This window comes from Carlito syrichta, unplaced genomic scaffold (assembly GCF_000164805.1).
Source record: "Carlito syrichta isolate Samal-C Ts95f unplaced genomic scaffold, Tarsius_syrichta-2.0.1 Scaffold312467, whole genome shotgun sequence".
Classification (NCBI taxonomy): domain Eukaryota; kingdom Metazoa; phylum Chordata; class Mammalia; order Primates; family Tarsiidae; genus Carlito; species Carlito syrichta.
The window spans coordinates 336,216-350,072 of NW_007256563.1; the positions used below are offsets into that span (position 1 = coordinate 336,216).

General features: G+C 31.9%; 1 long non-coding RNA gene across 1 annotated transcript; it reads right to left on the minus strand.

The window, feature by feature from the left end:
• Positions 1-707: 707 nt before the first annotated feature.
• Positions 708-4,713, minus strand: LOC103272402. The gene is made up of 5 exons (XR_505119.1): positions 4,669-4,713; positions 3,707-3,733; positions 2,301-2,324; positions 1,371-1,528; positions 708-749 (listed from the first exon to the last, which is right to left on the minus strand). It is a non-coding gene; the product is annotated as an uncharacterized LOC103272402 (long non-coding RNA).
• Between the last annotated feature and the right edge of the window lie 9,144 nt (positions 4,714-13,857).

Sequence of the window (13,857 nt, forward strand, 5' to 3'; positions counted from 1 at the left end):
GTCACATCTGTAAATAGAAATAGAAGTATGTGGTTAGTTATATTAAACATTTCTGAGAAAAAGAGACACTCACTACATAATAATACATTTTACCAATTTCTCTTCAAATTATACCAACTTATAATGTTATTTGTGCTGCCCTGTTACTGACTTACATATTTATTTTTCCTGATTTCTGAGATGTAAACACGATTTTATTACTAAATAGTATACTATTTTGTGGTATTAATGAAAATATGGCAAGGCAATTAGAAGAAAAGTCTCCCCCAGAGGTCAGAGTTCTATCATTTTCCTTAGATGGATCTACTGGAAAAGAAGTTTCCAGGATTGAAAAGAGAAAACACACACCATACACCACATAATTAGAAGCTCTAATATAGTGGATGAAGGTAATTAAAACAAATGTGTAGACCTCTTCAACTAGTGTTGACAGACAAACACTTGATTTCACTATATGACTTGCTAAGGAGTTCTGTTTGATGATAAAGAACAGAATCCCACCACTGGGTTCACCAGAGTATCAAAGTCACATCTTCATGAAAAATTAGCAACATTCACACTATACTTTCACAAGAGACTCCAAAATTATAAATTATATTAGTTAAAATTATGTGACTTTTTAAATTGCTGTTTAAATACATTATGATTATGAAAAAAATGCTAATAGAAGTAGGATCACCTCTTAGACATGCGATTTTCAAACTTACCAAGAGCCATAATTGTGGAGTTTCTGAGAATTGACTTAATACCTTTGAAAAAACAAAAGTTGTTAAAATCATATTATTAGGCAGTCTGCAATAAAATTTTTCTAAGTCAAAGAAAAAAATGACTGTTACTTATTCAGTGTCTATGTTTTCAACACTATACTTAAAGATTACTACATACGATCACCTTCAATGTTATAAGAAATAAGGATTGTTATATTATTTCAAATAAGAAAAAAGGTCAGGATTTGAATTTAAGACTAATAAATGTCAAAACATGTATTGTATTCTCTATTCAACATTTTAATATTTATTATAGGTACATCCAAAAGGAAAACATTTAAAGATTAATTAAAAATGTATAATGGTGAATGGTCAGAAGTGTTTATATTTTTAAATTGGAGAGAGAATTTTCTTCCCTACCCTTGTTAGGATGAATTTTACTTATAGAATAGATAACACTGCTTTTATGTTACTGAGAAATGAATTAATATTCACCACAGCTGCTGGAAAGTATTACCAATTTTTTATTGCTGAAAATTGTTGTACTATACAGTAGGCACTGATTTGCCATGCTTATTCTAAATCTGTTCTTTTGGTATGCTCTCTAAGCTATATTATTTCCTTTAGTAGAAGATCAATATTAAATAATTTAAATAAACTTACCACCACTGTGGAATACTGAAAGCTTTTTCATTGTTCTCAGAGGCAGCGAAATTGGAGAAGGGGTAGAATGGTGAGAAAGTAACATCCTGAATGCTTTGTGGGAGATTGTACCAATCAGCATAGGGATAGGCATAAAACTGGTAGAGTTGTTTGAAAAACTAGAGGAAAAAACAAAGTGTATGAGTATGTGCTATTTTGAATCTCTGAAAAATCAGAATATTTCATTCATTTCTGAGATGCCTATTAGTGTCATAACAAGACAGTTACTCTTTGAAGGAAAAGAGAATCAAACTCTTTTCTGTGGTGAATTCTGGTAAAGAAACTTTCAGAAGGAGTTCTTTTAAGGTACTTGAGCAGCAATGAATAGATTCCATTTTTAAGGTCATTAATCAATATTGAGCTCCAAGAACCTGCATTACTCACCCAGGTTCAATGACCAGATCCCAGAAGAAAGTAGTGACATGTATTTCATTATTACTTAGTTTATAAGTTCACGAGCATTTTTGCCATTTATATCTAAATTTCCTTAAAGACACTGAGATCAAAGGAAGGACCTTGCACTTAGGGTCAGCTCAGAAATGCCACGAATAGAAGGAAAATATTTCTCCAATTCCTAGCACAATGCTCTTTCCAAACATTAAGGTTTTGAAGTACAAAAATTATTTTTCTTTCTGAAATGTTGAAATAGCTGCCTCTGATGATCTAGCATGACATTTCAGTTAATTGTTTCTTGTACATAATTCTCTATCCATTTAGGTGGAAGATTTGTGTTCTTTGCTAGAATTAGGGCGGCAAAATGCAAGAATTTCAAATTTTGCTCTGGACACTTGACTATGTAAAGATTAAAACAAATACAATAACTGGAATTTTCCCTTTCCTTATTACAGCATTTATATTTTTAAAAAAATAAATATAATACAGTCAACTTACCTCAAGATATAATTGGGCCTGTTCCTAAAGAGTGAGAGAAAGAAAAAACAAATGAACAAATGAGCTGCTATGATTTGATTGTGTTCCCCAAAGATCATATGTGGGTAACTTGATCCGCAATGCAACAGTGTTGAAAGATGGGGAATCTAAGAGGTAATTAGGTCATGAAGTATCTGCTCTCACAAATTGATTAATGCTGTTATCATGGGAGTGGGTTTGTTGTTGCAAGAGTGGGTTTGTCATAAAAGTGTTTGACCCTTTCGTGCTGTCTCTTCCATGTGCTCCTTTGCCCTTCTGCCCTTCCACCATAGGATGACACAGCTAAAAGGCCCTTGTCAGATACTGGCTCCTTGATCTTGGACTTCCAGTCTCCAAAACCATTAGCCAAATACGATTCTGTTCATTATAACTACCCAACCTGTGATATTATGTTACAGCAGCACAATACTGACTAAAACACTAACTTTGTGACTTACATCCAATTGAACACCATTATAAACCTAATTACTGCTACTCAAAACTCATTTTTAAAAAAAGTATTATATGGAAAGTTGGGAACAGTGCACTCTTTAGAGTTCATATAAAGTGAATACCTGCCTTATTTTGTTTTTACTTAAGTCAATGAAATTGATTAAATAATTTCAGAAGAAATTGAGGATAAAATTGGATGCATAATGAGGAAATATTATCATAAAATTGATTAACAACCTACATGTTTTTAATCTCAAAAAAGTTTTTTCTCTAATCACATTCATAAAGAGAATACTCCACGGCTTTCTTTACATGCTTTATTTTTTGTAATTAGCATGTCATATATAAGTGAGTCACTAATGGCCCAGAGCCAATGAATTGAACACACAGTTACTAAGTTTAAAATTAAAGACACCAAAAAGCACTGTAAAAATAAGAATATAGGAATTTGGGGAAGGGAAGTAATTGATAGATGTGCACTAATTTTTCTACAAATGAGAAATCAAAGGTCAAAGAGATTATACAATGTGTTCAGGGTTAAATGATTAGAGAGTGTCAGATCTGAGATTTAAAACCCAAATTGTTTTTACTACAGAGTACTATAGAATAATAAAAGGTCAAATTTGGACAAAGTTGGATTTTTTATGACTTAAAAGTTGCTCTAAAGCTATCATCACTCAGGAATTCCGTAGAATTATTCTTTCATTTTGCTTTGGTAAACTGCATCTGATCTTCTACACCAATCTTAGAACTAGCACTGGGGTGTCCAACATTGGTCATCAACAGCTAAGAAATACCAGCATACCACTAGTTAAAATGCAGCTAGTAAAGTTTCTCAAAAACAACAACAGTGACTGTTCATAGATACTATTAAGGGCAGTATCAAAACACACACACACACACAAACACACACGTGCATATAAAAGCTAATTTACCTGATCCATTGTGCTTAGAAACTTTCCCTGGAGCAAGAAAAAGAGAATTAAAATTACCTTTATGACTGAGTAAAACTCAAAGACAGAAGAAACAACCTCACTGAAGTACTTTTCATGTTAGATATTTGGGAACTGACATTAATTTTGCCAATTGTGTTTGATTACCTAGAGATAATTTATCTTCTAAAACATATGGAGGATCCTCAACAATCTTGATAAGATTCACTAAATGGTCAATAGTGGTTAGAGGGCTTCATGGCTGGTATGAAATTGGCCTGTCTGTTCACAGAAAGCAGAGTTTTTGTGAAACTAGATATTTCATAGAAACTGATTATTGCCCTAAAAATGAAGCCAGATGCTTTATTAAAAATGAAACCATGTGGAATCAATGGTATACAGACCAGGGGAAGAATCAGTATCTGCTATTTATTGCCCATAAACTCACCATAGATGAGAAAACCAAAGCTCAGAAAGTATTTTGACAGAGACACCCAGTAGCTCCAGATGGGTTCATCAAAAGAAATATGAGTCAACTAATAAATCTCCAATATGCCTTGCTTAAGAGAGCATAATTATAACTGAATTCGAGATTCTTAAATATAAATTGAATTTTAGAATCAAACTATGAGCATGAGGATATAAAATTAAGAAGATACGTTTAAAAAGAAATTATTTTAACCATGGATATTAATACATTAAAGTGCTTGTGATTATAAATGTGATGCCCACATTGTTTTTACTACATAGTACTATAGAATAATAAAAGGTCTGATATAGAATGAAACAGCTCCCATTCCAAAGACTAGTGACATGTCATCTTCATCTCTCAGATTAATTAATTTTAGAAATAACTGCCTGAGAAGAAAATAACATCTTTTTAAGAGTGGGAGCCTATTTAAAAGCAAATATATGTAAACATAACAATGTATTATTATTTTTTAACATAGCAAGCAAAATATTACCAGTTGGATGCGGTTGTTTTCATTAATTCTGCGAATTTGCTCCTGTTAAAAAGGAAATATATTTTAAATCACCAAGACATCTTCTGGTACAACACATTGATCTTATATTGCACCAAGAGTATATCATCATCCATGAAATTTAGAATAAATGGTATTCTATGTCAGGATTGCCAAAAAGTATCAAAACTTTTAAAAAATTTTCTAACTTTAGAAAAAATATTCAGGTAAAAGCTAACCTCACTATAGTTTGAAAAAATAAATAACTTGTAAGGTTCATACTGTGAGGGAAAGTAATAACTTACCAATTCTCTAGGACTATCTATTTTCTGTTCATGACTATTTATTAATTATTTAAATATTAGCTTTTGTAAATTTTAAATGTAACATTACCAGATATGGGTTCTAGAACACTCTCTCAGAATATATGTCTGTTAAAAAAGAGCATACAGTATACAAACATAGCACACAAAGGAAGTATTAAAATATTTTATGTTTAATAAATTACCTGGGCCTGGGCAGCTTGCTAAAGAGGAGAAAATATTTTGTTTTAATATTTTGATTTTATGTACTTAGGAATAACAAACATTTACTAGGTACCTTCATTCATTCAGGGACTCTGCTAAGTACCAGAGACACAAGTATGAAATATTGTGAAAAGTATGAGCAAGATTGTGTGACTCTAACAGTTGGAAGGGTTATAGATTAACCACATCATATATGGGGAGATAAAATATACTCTTTAGGTAATTTTTTAGATCAGTAATGATGAATTCTAAAGAAGTGGTGATGTATTTAAGTCTATTTGGATATTCACTCAAATGCAAGCAACCTGAAAACCAAAACAGGAGTAACAACTGAGGTCCCAGTTAAATTCATTGTGGGCTTTCCTTTTTCTACATTGATAAGAGAAAAAAATGTTAAAAATGTAATTTTGCTAAATTAAGACAAGGCATTTTCTCAAAGTCCTAATTAAGCCACACTTAGGACAGTAGCTGAAAGAAGATTTGTATTGTCTTCCCAAGTGAAAGACTTTTATGGTACTCAAAGTAATCAAAATTTGTGATAAGTGGATTGTATGAGTTTAGACAAAAGCAAATCTAACATTTAGCATTTCTGATTCCTTTGCTAGAGTCTATACTATTTTTGTAAATGGAAAATTTATTTGACATATTTATATTCACAAATAAGCACATTTATTCAATCCTCAACTAAGGTTGAATTTTGGAAAATAAATGCATGATAAATGCTGGGTGCAGTGGCTTGTGCCTGTAACACCAGCACTTCGGGAGGCAGGGGTGAGAGGATTGCCTGGGTCCAGGGGTTTGAGGCCAACCTGGGCAACTTAGCGAGACCTCGTCATTACAATAAATCAAAAAAATTAGCTGAGTGCCTGTGGTTCCAGTTACTTGGAAGGCTGAGGCTGAAGGATCACCTGAGCCTTGCAGGTTGAGGCTGTGGTGGTTGTGAGTAAGCCCCCTCCAGCCTGGATGACAGCGTGAGACTCTTCCTAAATAAATAAATGACAAATTATTGAATATAATGTATCATCATGGAAGATATAAAATAATCTGAGGTAGAATGTAGTCAAAATAAATTTATCCCTGCTTAGTAATTAAGGATAAGATATACAACTTTAGTCTAGGTATAAATAAAAGAATACACTTTTCCAGTAAAATGCACAGGCAATCATATAAATAAATAATTGATCAATTATTATTGGTCAAGGCTAAAATAAATAACTACTTAAGAAAAAGAAAAACATTTTGAAGTGGACTCAATTTAAAATGTAATTTATTGTAATACTACATTGGAATATGATTTTGTATTATAATAAATAAAATATTACCTGCTGAAATTGGTTGTATTTGTTCAGTCTTTGAAGTTGGTCCTATTTAAGAGGAAACATCATCTTAATTGCTGGGCTGTTATTCAGTCCAAATCCATCATTTTCAGACAGTGAAACAAGAACCTCACAATGCCCTTTCCCAGTGTAGAGAAAGAGGAACTATTAATTCGTCCTTAGTACTATTTCTACTTCAAATAATTTGACCTGTTCAATTATTCCTTTTTTAAAAAAAACACTAGAAAACTATTTCTTAAACTTACTTTAACTTAAATTATAATGCAGTCTGATATAAGTTAGCATCAAGCAATTTTACTTATAGTGTATTAGGATTACTAAGAAAATTAGAAATGGTTTTTACTTTCTGATTGTGAAGATTTAACTTAGGCCAAATTAAATCAGATTATAAGATGGACTGGGACAAAAAAACGATATTTCTAATATTAGCCAATATTTATTGAGCATTTACTCTATGCCATGGTTAGTATTAATTGTTTCATGCCATTTAATATTTATTATTATTGTCAATTTAGAATTTGGATTATAGATGTATAGCAGTTAAGTGAACTGCTTGACATCACATGTTGACAGAAGACAGAGCTTCAAGTCAAACTCAGTCTAACCAAATCCATAGACCGTCACTTAATACTATACTATTAATATTCAAAAGGGGATTATAAAATATAAATATTCAAAAGAAAGCATGAATTAAATAACTGCAATGAAAATTGTTAGTTTTTTATTTTTAGATTAGATTGGGTGCATTCAGGGTTGTAAGGCCATGAAGGTTAGATTTATTTTTAAAAAGACATGAGCAAACAACTGGAATCCATTACACTACTTATTGTAGATTTAAGTCTATCCGATATTGAAAAGGAGAAATCATTCATTAATACAACACGCTCACTAATTTATTGGTATATCTGTGAAATTTTTCCAGACTGTTTTGGTAGAGCATGTCTTCCTTGGGAATGTGCTTCTGCTGAGATATATATCTGAAAGTTGTTTAAGTAAATTTCTACTTACCCTAGACAATGTTAATGTATTTTAAATTTAGCAAATATATCTTACCTCAGGGCTACTGGGAGCAGCTTCCTTTAAAAAAATTAAAACATGCACAGTTTTAATTTTATGCAATTAATTTACATTTAAGATAAGAATACTAATCAACCAGATACCAGTACTACGTAACTATGGTAGACTGATTTTAACCATAAATTCCTGGATAACTGAAGCATACATCATATTCACATTGCTTTTCCTCTTCTTGTTGCTTTCACCAGGACATTACTCTGAGTAATGGAGGTGAATGTGAAGAAATCAGTTTTATCAAGTAACCAGAAACCCTACTTAATTCACTGGGTTTTATTTTGGTAACTTAAATGAAAGTCTTCTCTCAAAGTCAAAGACCCCATCACCTGCTTCTGCTATCTTTTTTTCTCCAGATTAACAAATGCCAAAAGTTGAACAGTAGTTAGAGGGTTCCAGTGTCCTATTAACTTAGAGTTGGTTTATTTCTACTTGGGATGTACAATGTTCATTTTAGTTACTTAGAAGATTGAATTTTTAATGATAAGATTGAGTTCTACCAAAATTTATGAAAACAAAATAATTAGGAAAAAAATGTGGGGCACAACATATTGCCATGTAGGATTGCTTGCCCAGAAATAATTCTGTAAATTTGTCTCTGAAAAATAGTTGCTTTCCTTTTGAGGGAGGGCTGAGAATTACATACTAAAATTAGAAAGTACCATATACGCTGTGGTTGGTGCAATGAGAACTTGTAAGATATGCAATCATCACAGCACAAGTTATCATAAATGTTTTCTAACTAATTGAAACACTGAATTAACATCAAAATCTTTTACCTCACTTGATGAGCTCCTGCTAGATTCCCTCTGCTAAGAGAAAGAAAACCAGTGTTATTGGCTAGTTTCATACAATCATAGTGGTTTGCTTACCCTTGGGAACATTAGAAATGACAAAAGTGTTGTGAAAATATTCAGGGCTACTATAAAGCATCTTCTTAGAGTGTTTATTTTATTTTTAAAAATGAGGGGACTGCTTAATAGCTTACCTGAAATTTTAAAAATACTATTTTTTATTTTCTAAAACAACATAGCTATATCAATGAGCAGAATGCACAATTTATATAGATTTTTATTATAAAAATACATCCTCAAAGAAAGCCATATTCAGTGTGGTTACCCAGAACCCTGGGTTAAGTGTTGATTCTCTACTGCCTTAAAGGGCTACTTTGATGTGAATAAAATAGAAATATTAAACACAGCAAACACTCTCAAAATGAAACTAAAATTACATTAGCTTGTAAAATGTCTACCCTTTGAAATATTTTTGTAAATTCTGTATGTTTATATTTATATATAGGTATAATTTTTATGCCCAAGTATATATTTGAAAAGATTGCTCTTAATATTCAAGGAACTATTCATCTCTGGGGAGAGTTGATTAGCCATATATAACGGTCTCACAGATTATTATTTTTTAGAGTAGATAGTATAGCCCCTTGATCCTAGGTAATTGATAAAATAGATTCTTTCTGCTCAAACACTACCATCAACAGGAAAAAAGAATAATCTTATGTCCTGTGATGTGAGATGCAGGGTTCTGTTGAAGTCTCATGTTAAACATTCATGTATCTATTGCTTTTTACCTTTTATTTTAATAAATAAGCAGTGTTTTCACCGATTCTTATTTGAATGGCTTAAATTCATTCTTTCAGTTTTAACTTTATCTGACACAACATTGTACATTCTTGGGGAAAATACTCCTGTTTGGTAAGTTCAATGAGTTAAAACTTAGAATAAGATTAATTTAACTATTTATTTTGAGTTGGGATCTCACTCTATCCCAGAATGGAGTGCAGGGGCACGATCACAGCGCACCGCAGCCTCGACCTCCTGGGCTCAGGCAATCTTTCCCCCTCAGCCTGCTACTACACTGCACTGCACTGCAGGTGTTCATCCCTGTGTCAGGATTTTTTTTTTTTTGAAGATGAGATCTTGCTGTGTTTCCTAGACTGGTCTCGAACTCTTGGGCTCAAACAATCCTCCCGTCTTGGCCTCCCAAAGTGCTGGGATTACAGAGGTAAGTCACCATGCCCAGTCAAGATTAACTTTAAACTGGAATTTTAAAATTCAGTTTCTAATCTTCCTCAGTTTGAGAAGATTGGCTTAAAATGGAGCACACTGCATATGCTACATATGATATATAAGTGTAGAGTTCATGAGAATAAAAGAGGTTTACCTTAGTCTCTGCCATAACATATTCCTTAGGGAAAGAAAAGAAAGAATTAATTTAATTTTTATTTATTTATTTATTTATTTATTTTGAGTTGGGGTGTCACTCTGTCACCCAGACTGGAGTGCAGTGGCCGCTCCCAGCCACTGCAGCCTCGACCTGCTGGGCTCCAGCGATCCTTCCGCCTCAGCCTTCCAAGTAACTGGAACTACAGGCGCAGGCTACCACGCCCGGCTGATTTTTTTGATTTATTGTAGAGATGAGCTCTAGCTGCCCAGGCGGGTCTCGAAGCCGCGGGCTCAGGCAATCCACTCAACTCAGCCTCCCAAAGGCGTGGGATTACAGGCTGAGCCACTGAGCTCAGCTTTAATTTTTTTAATGACAAATTAATATTAATAATAATAACCAAATTATTAATATTAATAATAACCAAATAAAATAAATACCAAATAAAATAGAAAAATGAAGCAACATTAAAATAATATGAAAAAAGTCTACCTACTTTGGTCTGAGCTAACTGAAGAATTTACCTTTCTAATCCGCATTTTGGAGTTTAATAAAAACCATTCTGGACTTTCCTATTTTGTGATACATCATGTAAACAAGTTTATGTTTTTCTGTATCCAGTGTAACTTCCTCCTCTTTTCTTTTATTTCTTGCTTTCTTTCTTTCTTTTTTTTAATTTGGCTTCTGGACATTAAGCAGAAGCATTGCATTAAAGATCATGTAGTAAATAAAATTGTGTCAAAGATGAGTATTGGTTCAAAGAGTGTATAAATACTTAAGCAAAATGAATTTTCTGCATCAAGTATGCTGTGCTAATTTTCATGGCTACAGCAATACAGAGAGTGGTGACATTATCCATAAAATTTAAGCTCAAAATACTAGTGATCTTTTAGTTATCCAGCTAATTCTGGCCAATATATGATGCAGTATATCTTTCTTGTCTTTGTAGTAGAGATGTCTATCAGAGTATTGATTTTAGGGGATTATTTGTTCATTGTGGGTAGTGTAATTTCAAGGAAAAATTTTTGTATTTGTTTCTTCCCCTTGTACTGAGTTTAGTAGTTCTAAAACAAAGCTGATTCATTTCTAATATCCTATCAAAAGAAAAAAAAGACAATCAGTTAGGTATGATGGAGAGTTAAGAAGATTTTTTTCAACTCATAAATTTGGAGCACCTGTGTGGTCTTTCAATATCAAACTCACTTAAAACAACTAGTAGATAATTCAAGTCAAAAACGTTATGCTTAAAGAAAACAAGTATGAATATGCAAAACATTCTTGAGTCAGATATATTGTATTACTTTATATAATATCCTGGGTAAAGCATTCCTTCAGCTTTGGTGATAAGTGTAAACAAATAATTGCATTTATTTATTTGTTCATTCATTCATTCATACTAATGCCTCGTCTCATCACAGCTACACAGTTAAGTTCATGAAACAAGTAGTCTTTAGAATTGTCACAATCCATTAGTCACCAAGAACGTGTGACTGAAAATTTCAAGGAAAGATAAATGCCATAGAAAAAATAATGTTTTTTCCAACTGAAAAGGTTTTCCCTACTACAAAGATATATATTTTTGCCACACTCTTTTAAGGAAAACTTTGGTACCTTGATTTCATCACTCTGTGTTTCTCTCAGAAATTCTCGCTGCTAAAACAAATAAAATATAGCTTTAAAATATATTTCTCACAGAGCAAACTTTTCAAATAGTTTCATTGATGTTTCTTACCCTGTTCAGGTCATTGAGGTACTCCTTAGGGATAGAAAAGAATAAATAAACAATATCAGTGAAAGGCGACATGTAGGAATGAAAATCTATGAGAAATAGACCCTCATGTTGCTCTCCTACAAATGAAAAAAATACATCTATTTTTCATAAATGCATTAGTGTTCCTTATGTCATTTGTAAACTTACGTTGTTTTTTTCTTTACTTGGAATAATCTGTCAGTATGTAAAAGTTAATTTTAAAATATTTTTAAATTAGTTCCAGTCAATTTTGTTGTCCTTGTCTTTCACTTTGTTTTAAGCCCTGTTCGGAGTCTCTTGATCTTAACACTTGCTTCCCCTTGTCAATTCCACAGTATATCTTGTAGAGTCATTCTTATCTCTCTTAATTCTACTGATGTAGACTACAAAAAAAAGTATGTTAAAATTCATTCAGACAATGTTGGGCTGTCTATCAATTATTTTAAATAATGTCCCTGAATTAAAATTTGATATTATTTTATTTGACAAAACCACAAAATTATAGAAAATACAACTCATGTGAGACATTATTTATAATTCAGAAGCATTCCATTATTATGATTATAGAAATTGCAAATTTTTCTTTAGGTCACATGAAGAAAAGCACAAGTGTTTTGGAAAGAGAACATTTAGCTACAGATTAAAATTTAAAACAGTTTTTAAATATTTGCATATCTTGCTTCAATACACGTTGTGGGATGCCTGGTAACTGAATGAAGGGAAGAGATGGTCAAGTCAAATGAAAAGAAATTCCTTAATAAAAAATGAATTTTCCCAGAAAAGTATGCTTCTCTTTTAAGAACAAATGGATAACCCTTACCAGAACAAACCTAATAAACTTTGTTTGGGAAATGTCCTATTGAAATTAAATTGTGTCTTATAAAAATGATAAACACCAAACAATGAACTTTTCCCCATTTGAACACAAGTGCTCCATTTAATTTGGTAAACCAAATGGTTTAGGTAGAAGAAAAAATAATTAGTTTTAATTTTATGATCTAATTGTAAAATCTAAAGGAGACAACTTAATTTGTTCCTTGTTCACTAAGCCTAAAGTTTAGTAAATCCTGGCTTACCAAGAAGAAATTTAATAGGAATTTCATCAAAACAAAATTGAAAGAGTACTCTAGTTACAAGAGTACTTGGATATATTTGAAGGTAAATAAAAATTAGAATGAAAAAGACCTTCAACATTCATGACAGCTAATTGAACAACAGGGAGGAGGCAGGAAGGAGGAGAGAGAAGAACTCTGTCTCCCTATAATGAGAGCTTACCTCACTGCTATCAAGTTGAGTCTGCAAAGGTGAATAAGAATACAATAGTATTTGTTCAGTTACTGGATACAATGTTGAGATGCCTAATAGTTCATGTAGGGCAGTGTGGTAGAGGTAACTAATTAAAAATTCAATGCGTAAATGAGACCAAATTGCAAATCACATGCTTGAATGCATGTAAAATAGAAAAAAAAGTAGAAATACCTTAAAGTACATATACTAACACATTCTGCTTAATTCACTATTTCTCTTGAATAATAACATTTTATGAACATAAGTGTCCATATAAGTCCATGTGCCCTTCACTTTAAGAAGTTTTGTAAGAGTAAAAAACATCTGTCAGTACCTGAACTGAAGAAATTGTCCCTTAGCAAAAGTGAAACAGGATATTTCATAGTGAAGGGAAGAACAGGGTTGTTGTTTATGGGTTCTCTATACATCACTTTAGCTCCACAATTAGAGAGAGTTCTTGGAACGTAGAAGAGAATACTTACTTGAAAGAGTACTGGGTGTCTAAAAGAAGGCTTCAGTGTAAAACAATGCAAGAATTGTAAAACGAAACAAAGTTATTAAAATGACAATAATAACAATATAACTATATACACAAATACTATGAATTTAAACATTACTATTTAAGAAAGTTATGTACTTTAATAGCAAAATTTGTTAGAGAACAAGTTTCACTGGGAGCAAAAATAAAAAAAAAATAAAGAACCATAACTATTTTATTGGCAAATATCAAACCAACACTGATTAATCATTTCCTTTTGTTAGAGTATGGTGGTAAATTGAGAAAGCTGTGAAAAAAGCCTCTAAAAAATTATGAGTTAGTTTGAATTAATTCAGAATGACAACTTATTTAATTTTTAGAACTCTATGCTACAATGGTCCTAAACATATTTAAGTTATTTTTAAAAATTTGGGGCAAAGTGTATACTTCCTAATTTTATGGATTTTATTTTTATAGTCAATTAAATTACATAAAAACTTTATCTCAATCTGCATTTTGAGTGTTGAGGCAAAACAATGTTAAACGGTGGCATAAAAACAAAAT